At 38.5% G+C, this 17,444-nt stretch overlaps 1 protein-coding gene across 3 annotated transcripts in view; it reads right to left on the minus strand.

The window, feature by feature from the left end:
- Positions 1–17,444, minus strand: part of CDK14 (cyclin dependent kinase 14) — a 318,721-nt gene that overhangs the window by 45,874 nt on the left and 255,403 nt on the right. The gene's annotated exons all lie outside the window — the stretch shown is intronic.

Here is a 17,444-nt window from a genome sequence, read left to right on the forward strand (position 1 = left end):
CCCCCCCCTACATTGTCTAGGTATTTTATGTCTTTCATGGAAAGTGAGGCATTTAAAAAGCATTGAAAGCAGTGACACAGACAACTGTTTCAATCTGTCAGACAGCATGGACAGACAGTAGGGATCATTTCAGAAAATAGAGCAGCCCCCCAGCGGTCTGACCTTCCTGGTGGGAAAGCGAACACAGTGTGGTGCTTGACAAGCTCGCCAACAAAGGAGTATATTTAGTTCCCCAAAATTCTGACACGCTTCTCACAGGAAAAACGCAAACCAGGATGAGGCATCGTCAACTACAGCTAACAAAGGGCAATTTCTAATTGGAGATTGCACTATTACCATGAAACAAAAAGGAAGAGATGAAAAGTGAAAACATTACTTCACTACACACAGACTGTCAGCATTGGGAGTGAGCCTGGTTCCTATTTTTTAAAACTGTTCAACTCCATATTAGATGCTATTCAAGATGTGAGCCCTGTGGATCTGTACATGCAGCTCCTGCTGCCTTCAATGGGAACAGAGGCCGGGAATGGGAGCATTAGATCTCCTCCTTTGTGTTACTGAAATATTATCATTAGCTAGTCTTTAGAAAGGACATCTGAATAAACCACATTAATTTTCCTGTAAAGCTTAAATAACATGTTTATTACTGCTGCAGTCTGTCCTTTGTTTTCCCAATCCTGTGTTTTGGAGCATGAGTTCTTTATAACCAGTGAAGGCTGCACAAAGATGACCAGCATGTGAGAAAGTCACGAGTTTATTTCCTTGAGGAGCTAAGAACCATAGGAGGGTGTTATAATTTCTTTATGAAGCAATAAATACTTATGAGTTAATGTAATATAACTGTTATGAAATTGCATACTGCATTATGTCCAGGTTGGATTCAAGCTGTCTATTTGTCTCTGTAGGCAGTCAAAAACTACTTTAGGGATAGCGCTGCTATGCTTCCCAGCAATAAATACCATTGGTAAGTAATGCTTACAACATATTGTACCTTATTTTCTACTAGTCATTATCAGTTCAAAAAATGTAAACTCTTTAAGGCACAAATTGAACTAATAAAAGAAGGTGTGAACCACACATTGAGTGCCATCTGATGCCTCAATTCATCTCCTATTTTCGGCCCAAATTTGATCTCTACTTCCAGTTTTCTCTAGGGTAGAAGGGAAAGGTAGACACTGAAATTAATTCAGGCTTTTCTTGAGTCCAGATGGTAGATAATGCTCAGCAAGCAACTGGATGCCGCACATTTTCCATCAACCACTTCCCCTTTCTGGCACTTGATTCTGAAGTTGCATCAATACTCTGGCACCCTATAGCCTCATCCCTCTCAGACTTGCCTCTTCCTGGTGATGTTTTATGACAACCATGTGGGAACAAACAAAGCTAACAGATGATTAAGTATTTAATGATTTTTGTTCATAGCTGAACAAAAACTAGAGCTGAAACACCAGTGTCTGAATGAGTGTAAGGAAACATGTGAGGCTAAAAAATAAAACCCAAACAAGCCACAACATGTACAATTGAGAGCCAAATTTCATCACATGTATAGTCATTTATTAATATTTTAAAAGGATTGTATTTTTTCCTTAATTATAAATATTAAACAACTGCTAAGTGAACACAAACATATCCGTACAGATATAACCAATCTCAGATTCTCTGATATTTTCAAAATTACTTCATGTTCTTTCCCAGAATTTGACCAAGCCTTAAAGACAGTACTCATTTTTTATTATAGAAAATTCAAATGACATTCAAGCAAGGACTTTGCTGTCCCCTGCGCTCAAAAAGCATGACAGGAAAACCAATGTTGCTTTACAATTACTTTTAGCTACAATCATACAAGATCACAGCAACAAAAAGCAAAAGCCATCTATTTCAGGTGTTATAGTTTTAGATTGCCTACTTGGTCCCTAAATATTAATCAAATCCTTGAAACTATGCACTTTCTCCCATGTGAAAACCTTGGAACGTGGAAGTATACACTGTAAATGGATAGTCATTCCCAAGAGGAATAATTTGCCTGCCAACTATTTTAACTGAAAAAGTTCACAGAATGGACTGGCTCTGCTACAGATCATCTACAAAAAAGGGTTAGTCTGGAGCTTCCAGCTCATCTCTCAGGTAAGAAAAAAGAATTACAAAGTTCAGAAGAGATCTTAGTAGAGGCAGAACACTTTATCCCAACTAAATTTTAAAACACTGTTTTTCGTTGGCAGGAAACTGTCTATTTGCTTAACAAAGAACTGTTTTGCAGAAGGCAGCAAGCACTTGGCTGCCTTAAGCCTAGAGGGTATCTCATTTTTATGCTCTCTCAACTTTGAGAACATAATTCTGTTTTTCTCCTAATATGAAAACATTTTGTGATATATGAGTTTGGCCTAGAAGTTTCAGGGAACTTTGTCTACACCAAAAAAGGAACTTTAGAGTATTTTGTGCAGATAATGAAAAGAACTTATACGGTTTTGCAGTGTAAGTGATTTTTACCACACAAATTCCCTGCTGTTGTGTTAGCAAAGAGGAATATTTTGAGTCTTTTTGTTTAGAGGATCTTCAAACAGACAGTAGTGTGTAAACAATCCCGAAGTACATAACTTTACCAGAACAACTTCCAGTCTGTGAGCAAGGGCTTCAGAAAGGCCCCTTCATCAGATTTCCTTCTGCTCTTCTCCCTGAACAAAGCCTTTGCTGACAATACTGAAATCTCCTCCTTTCTTTGGATTAAAACCCCTTTGCAGGAGAAGTATGCAAATGCTATACGGGTTTCCCTTGCTGAAGCAACTCTAACCCAGCTATCTTTTCACTGTCTATTTTACTCCAGCAGACCATCCTACCGGCTGACAGGGAGACCAGCCTTCCAATTCAATATCTTTCACAACACTGACAGTTGGATGCTGGGGCCTGCCATGAACTCTAAAAGAAGCTCATTTAGTCATAATTAACTATTCCCTGCATATTTCCTAAGGTATGGTAATTGTGCTAAAAGCCAACAAGTGAAGCATTCATTCTGGTTTTCTTTTAAACTTTTATTTTTCCACATCAATCTCTCTCTCCCCTTCCCTTTTTTTTTTTTTTTAAAGAAAAAAAAAAATCTTTTCTTTCTTTCTTTTTCTTCTCCTCCTCCCTGGAAACATTTAGAGTAAAGAAAAGGAATGATGGTTGAGATAGGGAGCTGCAGAAAACTGTGATGTAGGCAGTTCAAAAGGCAAAGTCTGCCATATGATACAGGACTGCATGGCAGCACAGCTATTCAGCTGGGTAAAACAGAAAGAAAAATGAAATTAGTAGAATAACGCAATGACATTAATACAGGATGATGGATGTCCTATTTGGGTAACAGGGAGTCATGAATATACTCTTCTAATTCCTTAGATGTGATAAGGGATCTCTGTTTCCATTAACACCAGAGTATATGTATTTGACCACATTAAAATCTTCAAAAGTCATGCAGATAACTTTGTACACTACTCGTGCCCCCTGCCCCAAACACACGCACAGACCAAGTTCCTCCACGGGCCATAGGGGTTCTCACAGGAATAAGGCATGATGGATCCAGCCCTATACACAGACCACATTTATCGCTGCTGAGATGGAAAGCCTCAGGAAGCTGACACGGATTATTTACCTTAAATGGCAGCATGTGACCTAATGTCTGTTCTTATCTGTTTTCTAGTTTAGGTTAAATGAAGGAAGAGCCGACAGCACTCTCCATTTACTTAGTGACTTTGTGCCTGCTGGAATTCTGCTGCCTTTCAGAAACTTTCGAACTTAGAGGATACCTATCCATCATAAATACACATAGTCCATATAAAAAAAGCAGGTACAACAAAGCTAAATCTCTTCACATTCCAATCTCCTTTCCACTTGGATGTGTACCAAGAGCAAGGAAATCACCAGCTTTTGTGAAGAATCCACAACGGGGCCGGGGCGGGGGGGGGGAGTTTGTGTGGAGGGGTGTTAACATTGCAAGTTCAGTAACTGTGCCAAAACAGCCAAACACAGCACAGAGGTTCTTTATTATTATGCAGCATTTTTCCAGTGCCACAACATGTAGGAGACTTCTAAGAACAATTCTGCAATCTGCAGAATTTACATTGTAAGTTTCAGGTGTAATATAAGAAAAAAAGTTAATAAACAAAGAAAGAGGTAAGGGAGAGAGAGGGCAAAGCTTCAGACAATGAGGTCATGGAACAAATAATTTTACTTATGTTGACATATTAGCGATTCTGGTTTCACTTTTTAGTAGCATCCACCTACCTTTAGCAAATACCCTTATACTACATTTGCTTTAAACTTGTAGAATATTTTAGAATAAAAAGATTTTGCAATTTTCCTTTCTACAAATACTAGAGCACAACTATGTTTTGAAGAATCAATCTTAATGTTAAAGAGTAAGCTGAAAAAAATGTTTTAAAACTCCTTTTCCTCTCCCTTTATTTCTAGACTACACCAAATGTGTGGATCAATGTGGTATGTAGTGGCAGGGAAAAACACACTAAGAGCCAAACTGACAAGCTGTTGCTGGAAATCTTAATGAACTATTTTATCATCGTGGTCTGGGATTTTTGTTTTCTTAGGGGAGGAGGTTGTGGGTGTGTGATTGTTTACCTTCTGTGCATTATCATGATCGTAACACACAGTAGATTAAAAACGGAAATTCAGAACATCCAGGAAAATCTTTTCTCAATAGATATGAGATTAAAATTTTGATGCTTCCACAAAAAAACTGTGCTTGGTTTTGTGCAAATAAAATAGATGAGGAACATGACATAGATAAGAGGCTTTACAGATTTCACCTGGTGAAGCTCTTGCTTCTTTGCCTGCAGTGTTCTATGCACTCTTGAGCAGCATTGCTTCCTCCAGTCCTGCAGCTGGAGACATTTTTTCTATCTTTGCTTCTATAAGGACCCACGCACTCAGAGCTACGTTCACTCTCTGCCTTCCACAGTTACTCACAGAAAAAGAATTAGATTTCTAAATCACTCTGCTCCACTGAGGCACATTTTAAACAGCTCTACATTCTCAGGTGTGCTGCAGCTTCTCTATCCTGCATTTAGGAGTCCAGCAGAGGAAAAGATGACAATGTCCTGCCGTCTGGTGACATAAGCAATGCTATGACTTATTAGTAATGCTCCTACTTTCCATATCACACAAGCTGGTGCAGTATTTTCCCAGTACTAACTGTGAGGTTTGGAGATGATTTTGGGGAGTGACGAGTACAGCCTACACAAGAGAGCAAGTCCAGGACTTGAAAATTGAGAAAGCCTCAGCTTTTAAGTTCTCTGAGAAAATACAGCAACTGTTAATGATCCAAAAGAAATGCTCCATCTGCTAAGAAAATCAAAATCAAGACTTATACGTAAAGTTTCAGGCCAAGGATTCTGAAAGGGTCAGGTCAAGAAATCTTCGATGTGCCTCACTCTATCTAAACAGATCTCCTCAAAGAATTAGTAATATATGTAAATAGCTTGTGGGATACTTCAGGTAGGACTTAGTACAAAAAAAAAAAGTGAGGCAAAGTCTTAAAAAAGATTTGGAGGGAGACATTTCAGTTTACTGCAGCTCATGCTTAACAACACAGATAGAAAAAAAAAGATTAAAAAGTGAATGACATCAAAGTCTACAGACATACTAATAAAATTACATGGCCCAATTCTGGTTTCAACTTAGGGATTTTTTTTTTATGCTGTCCTATTAGTTTGACATATAATACATAAACCCACAAACCAAAAGTTGAAATGTTACGGATTGAACCACAGTTCATCAACAGCTGCTCACATAACACAGAGATGTTTAGATGACCTCAGGCCTCACTGAGGTCACTCTCTACACATCCATCTCCCCCAAAAAAGAGACACTAGCAATTCATATAGCAAGTGTTTTTACACACAAGGAATGCCACTGACATGGAACATGGACCATGTGTTACAGCCTCTTCCTAGCTGAAAAGTGATTCATAAAGATTGGTATTTTACAGAATGCACACAAGCAAGTTCTAGTGATTTCTCAGAATTCTGGGGGAGAAAAGAAGAGATGTACAAATCAGATTATGAATATGCAATTCTCCCACTCACTGCTCCTGCCTCATCTTCCCTAGGAGCAAACCAGGACTCATTTAGGCTACAAAAGTCAGGATTTCAGTGAACAACAAACAAGTGGACGAATAATAAGTTTGAGGAACAGTAAGGCATTTACCAATTCCTTCCCAGCTATTACTCTTCATTTGGATTATGAGGTTCCTAGAAACTAAGAAAACAGAGTCAGTTTTGAAAAACCCAAAGTTGTCTGGTTAAAAAAAGAAACTAAGAATAATGGTTAAATTATTTCTCTGTTTCAGACTACACTTCTTTTACTTCCCAGAAAATGTGAGATACGCGTGGGAAATACTAGTTGTTTAACTATTTTTTTTCTAATTCTGAGTGATAGCTTCTTTGGTCATGAACCTAAGACACGCATGGGTCACTAACCTGTGTCATACACATTCCTAGGAAAGAGCCCATCTGCAGTTGCCTGACTTCCTAGCCAAAACATCCTTCTGCTTGTGTCCAAGCAGCTGCCGCTGCTGCTGACAGACACTACAGCCACCATAGGTCCTTCAAATATATTTCAGGGTTAAAGTCTAGCAGGTCTGCCCAGATCTTACTGGTCCTTGTCTTTACTCCACCAAGCCAATGGACTTGGAGCTTTCTCAAACAGGTTGCTCTTTTCCCAATAGAATTCTAATTTTCAAACTCCATTCAAATAATTTAAAGATATATCACTTCCCCAAACAAAGCACCAGAGCAAACATTCAATAACGAATACCTTTGGAACTTTGCAAACTAATTTCCTATTTTTTACTTAAATAGTAATTGGGCATCTGGAAAGCCACCCATGGTGGGAAAAATTCTTCCATAGGATCTGCATAGAGGGTATTTTTATTCCAATATTCTGCTTTCTTTATTGAACTTTGCAAAGGACTGAGCCTGTGTATTCATTAGCACAGACTATGGCAGCCAATATTCACAGTGTGTATCTGAAAGAACTTTGCACTAAAAAGTTATCTGAAAGGTAAAGAATGCCTGTGTTTACAGTGCTTTAGTAACTTTTTTTTTGGCAAACTAGCAGACTTAGCGCTGCGCTTTTTATATGAAATACAAAACCAAGAAAACACTCATCTGTAAGTCTCTGTACAAATATTTTGATTAAGAAAGTCCCTTTAAAAAATCTGATTCTGATTCACATTAGGTGAAGAAAGGGAAATTCAACAGCCTGTGGTTACTCAATAAAGCAAACCTTGGCTACTCCATTACCAACTTTAAAACTTTGATGGATGGAAGATAATGAAAGCTGAAAAAAAAAATCATCAAAGATCCGAACACTAAGCAAACATTCCTCAACATTCAACCAAGAGACTGCTTAGGCATGAGCTGCAAACTTCTGAGAGAAGTAGCCGTTTAATATATAAAAGACAAAATTCCTTAACAAGAAGAGATATAGTTTGCAAAACAGTTCTTGAGGAACAGCTTGCAGCCTTTAAATCTCATTTACTCAGCCTGAGATGGTATTGTTTTGTCTACGTTAGTTTTGATAAGGGAGACAGCCCTACTGCCATTGAAGTCAACGGCATTCTCGCATTGTCTTCAGGAGGAGCAGAGCTAGCCTCAAAGCCTCACAAAGACACCACAATAAAAGACTTTGGAAGGTACCACATTCCCATCTTATTTTCTGAACATTTCTGAAAAAAACTCTTTGGGAAAAACAATCTGTGCAGCTCATTTTGACTGATATGCAATGTGCCTTTTATATGAAAATACAGACTAGTGAAGCAAATGAATGGTTAGCAACATTAATAGCCAGGGGCTAGCGAAATTGCCTGGGATTAAAAGTTTGCCTGCATTTTTACCACTACAGAATGCCTTGATGAAGACTAAGCATTTTGTAATGCTGGTATTTTTAATTTAAGACCACGACAGCCAGTAGTCTTCATTTCAGATTAAATTTTATACACTAAAACTAAATGCTTTATTTATTTTTAAATCCATGCTTTCTAAGGGCATGTAGTCTTTCTGGAAATGAAATTATATCATGCAACTGGAATTGCATTTTATGCAGTCTGACTAAGCATTAAAAATGAGCTCAGTTATAATTCAGCTTGTAACAGAAACATGTCTTTTTACAACAGCAGCTTGCAAAAAAAGCCCAACCCCACTGCGTCCAGAAAACAAAACACTGTCCATGTTAATAATGAATGCAGCTCCTATCTACCACGTTCTGTTAAATTGCTAAAATTGCCCAGATAAACCATTTGAGAGTATGTCAGGTTTAATTAATACAACATGACCTGATCATTTCCACAGCTGGGAAGAAAGAAGTTGGCATTCTTTAAATCCAGAGCTCAGCCTGGAGATTATGCTAAGTTGATTCATTCATAGTCCACGCTCCTCTGCACATGTCAGGAGGACAGCATTTGTCCCCTCTAGTGATAAACAAATTATACATGAAATCAATTGCACTTCACAATAATTTTCCCTATTGGGTATCTTTCCTCCTCTGCTCCCTCCAGTTAAGCTTGCATCCTGTAACTTGCTAATGAGCTGGGGGCTTTCTGTTCCAGGTGGCACCCCCTGCCTCGAAGTCATGACATTTCCCATTTCGAATGCTGCTGGCATTTTTCGACAGCTCCTGCTAACTAGCCTTTTTGACCTGCACTAAGAGGAACTCATCTGATCGAATCCTCTAACCTGCCAATCACGCCAGCAAATGATCTTCACAGTCACTCCCAAGGCAGGATGGGGATGGGGGGGGGCGGAGGAGAGCAAGAGAGGGGGAGCAAGAGAGAGAGCTAGTGAGAGAGTGATGGAGTAGGCAAGCAGACGCCTTCTGCAGCTACCTAATGAGAGTACTTTAAGTCTCTGAGGCAGCTGAAACATTGAAAAACTGGTGGGAAAATTAGGACAGAACTGAATGCCTGGTGCTATAATTACTGATTTTCCATCCTGAGATCATTTTGAGAGCAATACCTTTGAGATGTGCCATTTTCTGAAGAACACAAGTTAATTTTACCATATAAATAGAAAATAGATATATTTTTCCCTGCCACCATCAATATGCAAACCTCATAATTCTGCTCTGCCAAATGGCGTTCTTTACAGAATTAATTAGGAGCTGTAAGCTTGTTAAATGAGTGTCTTCACCTAGGGATGATTATGAATATTTTTTTGTTGTTGATGCAAGCCATAAATAGCATTTTTAACCTAATTTAAATGCTGGCAACATTTACACCTCTGTATTTACAAATGTCTGCACACAGACACATAAAACAACAAATAGAGTATCTACATAGTGTAGATGCAACTTTGTAGGTTGAAACTAGGCAGAGTCATGATAATGATTAGGTTGTTTTGATTTTGTTCGTTTTCTGATGTACATATTACTTACTGCTGAATCTTTCAAGCACACAAGGACAGATTTAATTGCGTAGCTTTTCTTTGTATTCAGATAACTAGTTTTGTTCTTAATCAAACTTAGCAGGCGGACTACAAGATAACTGGATTTTAATACACATGCCATGCACATACTGAATAAGGGAGGTATTAAAAGCAATTGTACAATAAAATCTTCTGGGAGAAAACTTAAATAAAAAGGCTTACATCATGATGTTACATGCTGCGACTGCATTGTTACAATACAGATGCTGGAAAATACAATGTACAATCACTCTTTATATTAATGTCAAAAGACGGTTACAGGAATGGTTGTACAGAAGTAATAGCTGGGACTGTAGGCAGAGAATGATCACTCATAATTAGTAATTCAAAATACATATATGCTTCAAAACATTAATCATTTATAACAAGACCACAAAATTATGGAAATAGCCAATTTTGTTTCTGCTTCATAAAATATCTGAGGATACTGTTTCAATGTTATTCTTCTATATTATACATTTTTATTGGAGAATTTAGTATTCTTTCCTTAATTTTTGAGGATTTCTTCCCCAGACTTTTCATAGCAATTTAACAATAGGAGCATGTGGGAAACCTATCCACCTTCATCCCAGCTTATGGGGCAGAATAAGTTAATATGTTTTTATTAACTGAGTAATAAACTATTGCTGCATTTTTAGGTAAGAATCTTCCCAAAACTAGGAGCATTCAGTGCATTTGTCCTTTAATGGCTGCTGCCTTCTGAGCCAATTTTGCAGTGTTTGGTTTAGTTTCTTTGTTTCATAGAGAATCACACGATGCAAAACAGCAAGACAAAGCTTGCACTGCACAGAAACAATTCTGATATATGGCATTACTAAAATTTGGGGTTTGTTTATGATTTGACTGAAAGTAAAATATTCTGTTAATTCAGAATGCTGCAAATGATGCCTGAGAGGTGATGCCTCTCATTAGCCTTGCTGTCTCTCTGGGTTACGGGCCATGTGTCAGCATTGGAAGCCTCTGCATTGTGTGTAGACCTCAGTTTCTCCCCTTCAGTGGTTCCACTTTTCCAGTTAGACAAAGCCCAACTGAGGAGTCACGTGAGGAAATAATCCTAAAGGAGAGGTGACTGTCCATGGGAGAATAGGGAGAGTTTAGACCCGCTTTTGCCTCCCTCCCAGTCATTGTCATTTGTACATTGTCCTGTCTGCATTCAAATGTCATCCCAGACTATCAGCCCACTGCAACTCAAACGGCCTTTCATGCCTAGACACTCCTTAAAGCTTCAACAGACCACAAAGACTGTCTACTGGGAATCACTTGCTACCCTAATATTAATAATACAATATAGTGCACTTGCAGCACAGAGGATTCCACCTTCTGGATCCTACAATTAAGAACAAACAAACTGGAAAGACAGATAAACAGCAGTGCAAGTAAGCACATGTATTCAGGCAAATACCACTAATACCTTTCCTACAGCATAAGCAACTGTTAAATTAAAAACCTCTACACTAAAAGTTATTTGAAAATGAGTCTTCACAGTGCTGAAGGCAAGTTATCATGCATTAGGAATGGTTTGAAAATAGGCTCCAGACTATGCAACGGACAAGAAAATATGATGTTGTCCCTTGACAAAAGTTATATCTGATAGTAGTGATGCTTCCTTTTTCTTCTGCCAGCTCTGCAGATGATTTGGCTCTGAAACACTGCAACTTAAAAAAAAAATCATGCCAATAGGTATGTAGTCACTAATTACACAAAGAATAATAACAAGTATATAATTGCAAAGAAAACATCAATGTCCCTTAGCCATGGAGGTATGAAATACTTGCCCAACTAAGTACAGTACGTAACAATAAATGTGAAATCCTCCTCTCTCCATCCTGCTTCCTTTCTTTCCTCTTTCATTCAGCCCCCAAAAAAATTTTCGAACTACCTCTTGTCCCAGAATGCTGCCCATGATTTTGGAAATCCTGCTCACACTTATTACCATCTATTTACGTCCAAGCATAGACACTGTCTCGGTCTTCCAGTCTACAGGCTGGACAGGCTTTCAGCACTGGTATTAAGCTGGTTTAGTGAGACCATGAGGTGTCCTTCACTGATTCACTTTCCACACCTCTGCGCATTAGGTTACCAACTCTAAATAAGAATTTATCACAAAAGCCATGTGACTATATTACACCACTTACAGCGAGTGCAATTAAGCGACAGTGTATTCCACATGACAACAGACAAGGCGAGCTATGTACGGTACTGACAGAGGAACACGATTAGACTATTTTAAAGTCCCATGAACTCCGTGATTGGATGGTGGGTCTCCTTTACTGTGGCATACTGGGGGAGTTGATGGGCTTCTGCATGGACAGTTATTCCATCTTCAGTCCCCACATGTCATTTAAGTGAGACAGGCTATATATATGAAGACAGCCTTGCACCAGCCAGCTATTTGTTCAGTCCATCTCACTCTCTGTGCAGAGACTACTGAATACACAGGGATTTTCTTTATGGCTGAATAGAGGGTAAAATCCACTCTATAACACTCTTTTCAGACTAATAGGAACAAGATAATAAATTCTTAGATACCAAGAGGAGAATGTAGTCCAATGCCTGGAGTTCTTCCCTTGTGTGTTAAATTTAGGACACATTCTAACAGTGTGGTGATCTTATTCTTTGACATTAAGTAAAGCACAGCTGGAACAGTCTCATAAAACCATTATGTTGTTAACATACGAAAATAATGGCACTAAAAGCATTAGACAGCCAAAAAATATCTTGGATCCTGCAGTTATCTTTCACAGCTTAATACTAATGTAACATTTTACAAAATTGATGTTACAATTTCAACTCTGTTTAGTACTGTCATTACTGGACTCAAACCCAAATTGCTTTCAGCTGCCCACCACAACTGCATCTGATTAGCCTTCTCATGAAAGCCAATTTATGCAAATCCAGTATTAGTTAAATAATTAAACTGACCCTCAGCATTCATGTGTAGACATTGTCTGGCACTAAGACGTAAAAGAAATTTAAACCTTCCATCTTCAGCGCTTAGGCCTACATCTTTTCAACTGCAGCAGCACAATGACTGTTTGTATACATCTATTTGAATCCATCTATTAAAAATAAAAGAAGTGCATTTAGAAAATTAAACTGTTAACTGTTCTGCTTTTATAGCTCTGCTTTTCTCTCCCAAACCAGGACTACATTGAATTTCAAGACCTCACACCTACAAAGCACTACTACTGGCTACTTTCGGCTTTTGATTAAATCAACAATGACAAAATCTGGCTGACATACAGTAACTCAGTCCAGAATTTATCTTTTATGCAGACCTTTCTCAACTGTAATTACTACAGTTTTATCCCCCGGAGCCGGAGAGACAAAGACTTAGAAGCACAGTATACTGTTTTCCATGGTGATTCAGCAACACTGGGATACCCAGGACAGAGTAAATGCAAGGCAGTAGAGAATGAGAATGACTTTTCAATACTGACTGCTGGACACTACACTGCTGGACAACAGCTTCTCTGCAGCTCAACTAGAAAAGAGCAGGCAAAAATTATGTTCCTATGCAGCAGTGCTGAAAAGTCACTTTTACACAATTTGTAAATGTTAAACTGAAGATGACGAACAAATATTAAATTATTTGGATGGGGACGGATGCAACAGCAGTAACTTTTCTAGCTAGCAAAGAGAAAAAGGTAATTTTACATAATGATTCTGTGCTGCTAATCACCCCCGGTCAAAAGTAACCAAATCAGTAACCAGCATTTTTTGCCATTATAGTGGTAACTGTCACCTCCTTCAGCTTTATTTTGTTTTACACAGCCGATCTGATCTGAATGATGCCATCGTCCCTTTGACTGGCTGGGCTGGTGTCAGTTGCCGGCTTAAATGAACACAGAAGAATGAATTCAGCACCCCATGATTGAAATTCAGGATTGCTCAGATGCATGTGCGTGTGGTGAAGCAATACAAATAAAGACCACTTTTTGTTTTGCTCCAGTGAATTGTCAAAGAGATTTAGAAAGCCAGAGGATCTCATTATGGTAATACAGGTTAAATACTTTAAAAGCATATGGTGTAACCATCCTGAATGAAGCTGTTCCTGCCAGCTCCTGGAGGCAGACAATAGGCCAGAAACACATCTCGTGTCTCTGGCCCACCAATGGGAACTGGGAATTATAAATCACCACAAGAAAACATTGCATGCTATCTCATATCACGTAATGCCTTGTCTTTTCAATTACAATTTGACTCATCCTTCTCCAGAGAGGAACAAGCTCTAGCCATGTATTCCACTGGCCAAAGGAAAATGCAGCTCTAGAGTTTCTTATGGTCCATTCTTGTCTCAAAACAATATCTGTAGAGATGGGTGAATACAGCTTACAATATATCTCAACAACACATGTGAGATGGGGAATGCTTCCACAAAGATGCTTCCTGCCCATGGGTAATAAAAAATGTAAGTGAAAGCCATCAGGCACAAAATAAAAATGTTTTGATTTATCACAAACTTTAAAGACGCTTGGATATGACTAAAAGATTTCTTTCCCCTCTCCCCCAAAGGCCCCATCTAATTCACTGCTGACAGATTGTTCTGTGTAAACTGGAGCTCATTACCACATATCTGCTAATTTTCTCCAGTAGGGAGCAGTCTCAGAATTGACCTTCATAACTTCAAATGTCAGCTCTTTCCCCATGGGCACTGAAATAATGTGTTGTCTCTCTCCTGCAGCCTATGACAATGACACAGTGTAGTCCACAAACACCTTATTAGCAGTCTGGGTCTGACAGGGATTATCTAGGTTTTCAGAAATATGTCCTATGTTACTGCTATTTCAGGGAAGTTTTTTGATTTGTACGCAGCTATGCTGCAGACAGACAGCTGAAGCACTACAATATTTCAAAGACATTTAGAAATTCTCAGGGATGCACCCGTGTCTTCAGCTGCTCCTTGCAGCTATTTCTGAAGGCAGCAGACGAGCTTTAACATACGATGATGGAGCCATTTACAAAGTTACTGCCTTTAGTCCCTCTCCCTCAACAATCTGCCAGAAATTCCTGCTTCCAAAGTTGGCAGCTGATGATGTTTGCCCATGTCTCAGCCACTCCTGTGCAAAACCCAGTCTCTCTGCTTTCCAAACCCTAAATAAAAGTGGATTTAATTCAGTGGGTGCACTATTAGGGCAGTAACTTCTGGCAAGCATGTAGAGAGAACAACAGAAGGCAATAATTTCTTAAGTGTCACAGCAAGATTCAGCACTCTATAGTTTATTTCCTATTCTGCCCTGAAACAAAGGAAATTAGGAACACTTGGAAGGAAGAACCAGACACCAGACATAAGACTAGAATTTCCTTCAACACCATTGAGGTTCTGCAGATGGTTGACAATGGTTTATTGTTTGGATTTTTTGTGCGTGTCTTCTAATAAATACTTTTACAATCTATGAAAGTATAAAAATATACAGAATAGATAAAAAAATAGGGGGGACACATCCCTCCACAAACATCAGAGAACCTAGAGAACAATTATCTACATTTTTTCCCCTTCCACAGCTTCTGATGGATACTGGAATACCCCAAAATTCCAGCCCTTCCTAACTTCCTTACCACTTCTAAATATACATAAAGTCAGTTCAAGATGATGGGTAAAATACATAAATATCTGACTGGTCCAGGAGACAAGCTCTAAGTATTTGTTTGCCTGTTTTTTTCATAATCTGATCTACTTCCTTGCAGTATTGGCAACTTTTAATTTGCCTTTATCCCTACTAGCTGTGATGTTATCTGACTGTACTCATTGACATTTTAGCAGCTTGTACAGTCTGTCTCCTCCCTCTAACTCTATTTGTCTTGCTTACCTGCTAACTTCACAGTCCTGGAGAACAACTGTAATTTTTCTTCTTGCTTTTTGTGCCTCCTATTACTTCACCAAGCCTTGTGAAGGGAGACTTTAACTCAATATCATGTAATAAACGCCCCTTCCTTAATACTACTGTCCTGCTTTCTGCAACTCTGGTCTACTACTAGAATAACTGACTCGCCTCCTAACTCATCCGTGCTAATGACTGAACATCCTACTCGCCAGCCACCACTTTACTGCTTAAAATCACAGCCACCTGTTATTCCACAACTAAGCCTTCACGAGATCTCCTTCTCACATTATCAAAAGTGCAATCTTTTTCCCCTAACTCTTTTCATTCTCCACACAGACTCTTATTTCCTCTTCTTGGTGGTCTCATCCCTTTAAAGGTGTCCTCCCATCCTAACAACTTCTTACCCAGGTCCAGGTTCCATGTCCACATTTCTTCTGCCTCCTCTGCTATTCTAATTTAATCCCATCAGTTCCCAGCCCTCTACACTGTACAAGAGGACCTCTAATACTCCTCCAGTACTATCTGCTGGTCCCCATCTTATATCACAAGTCAAACACCACAACCAGGAACTGATCTTTTATTGCCCTGTAAGCACCTAACTCAACAAAGTCCTAGCCAAGATGGAAAACTGTAATCAACAATGTATACATGTCACAACTTAAGATTTGTTCAGTGCCTCCAGATCTTACACAATGAAAGGTTCTATTCTATATTAAAGCAGTGGTAGAGTAGCCACAACAAGGTACGTCAAAGGCACATGTCTCTCTCTTTCTGCTTTATATAAAATTTTTAAAAGTTAACTGTATCTGCTTAAATAGATATTCAACAAGAAGGATCAAACAGTTATATTTTCTGCTACTTCATATATTCATTTACAAATACAAACTTTCTATTACATATTGTATAAATGAAGAGACACATTTGTTTGGAAGCAGCAGAAAGGAGATTCTGTTTGTGAGAAATGAGATTCTGTACGTAAGCTTCCACACAAAAGGTCTTTAGCACAGATGGGCACATTCTAAATTTACTTTAGATGGATGATATGTCACGTTAGAATAGACAAGGTTGAAAAGATGTCTGCAGGGACACAGCCCCAGGAAAAAGTAGGGATTAGCTTGTCTATAAAGATGTAAACAGACTGCTCTGAGGCAGCCACATTTCTGACATTAGAAAATCTTAAACGGTTTGCTGGCAAAGAGCATGGGCAAAAATTGGGGCAGGCTGTCAAGATCAAAATCTATTCATTTCAGTTTTTCAGTAGTTGCTCCCTGTCAGGCAAAGAGCCTCCATAACATTATAGGGTTAAAAAAAAATTGCATATGAGCATCCAACAATAAAACTGAATAGAATTCATTACAGAAATTATATCTGATACTGTAAAAAGCAGACTTAGCTAAGGATAGACTTCACGAGAACATCAACTGCATTTATACGAGACTATGTTTTCAAATAGGTACACAAGCAGTATGTGCATTTATCTCAGCTCCAAGAAATTCCTTGACAACTTGTTATAATAGAAAGCACTCGTGACTTCAAAAAAAATAAAGAAAGGCTGGCCTAGGTTTTTTGAATGAAATGAATCTGCATTTTGGATATTTTGTGAAACACGCTGAATACAGAACCATTTAGAGAAGTGTAATAAGCAAAGCAGCTACATAAGAGAATAACGCTAACCTGGAAGAGTTTGACAAGTGGTAAATCTCACTGAACAAACACTGGCATGAGACATACAGGCAGAAGAGAATTAATGCTGTAATATAACAATCATTTCCTTACTTTAAGTTAGTAAGTAGCCTCTCTACCCAGGTTCTGTTCTACTGTTAGAATATCTGAAGTCATACTACACACTTTTTCACTCCTGAATAACTAGGGTTAAAAAGATAGGATATTGAATGAAAGCCATGCAAGAACAAAACCAGTTCTAGCAAATTTATTGGTATAGTTTAAATTCATTAACTCAACAGCACCCTTGTCTCTATCAAAATCATCCTTCTGCCATCAGGGCTACCAAACCTACTAAATGAATCATTTTTCGTCCTTGCCCCAAAGTTCAACAACAAAACTGTAAATAGATATTTTATCTCACTGTATCTTCTCAGGGGAAAAAAAAAATATGAGACCAAATTAAAGGCAACCTCGCATTTAACCA

The sequence above is a fragment of the Cuculus canorus genome, chromosome 2 (assembly GCF_017976375.1).
Source record: "Cuculus canorus isolate bCucCan1 chromosome 2, bCucCan1.pri, whole genome shotgun sequence".
In the NCBI taxonomy this organism is placed as follows: Eukaryota; Metazoa; Chordata; class Aves; order Cuculiformes; family Cuculidae; genus Cuculus; species Cuculus canorus.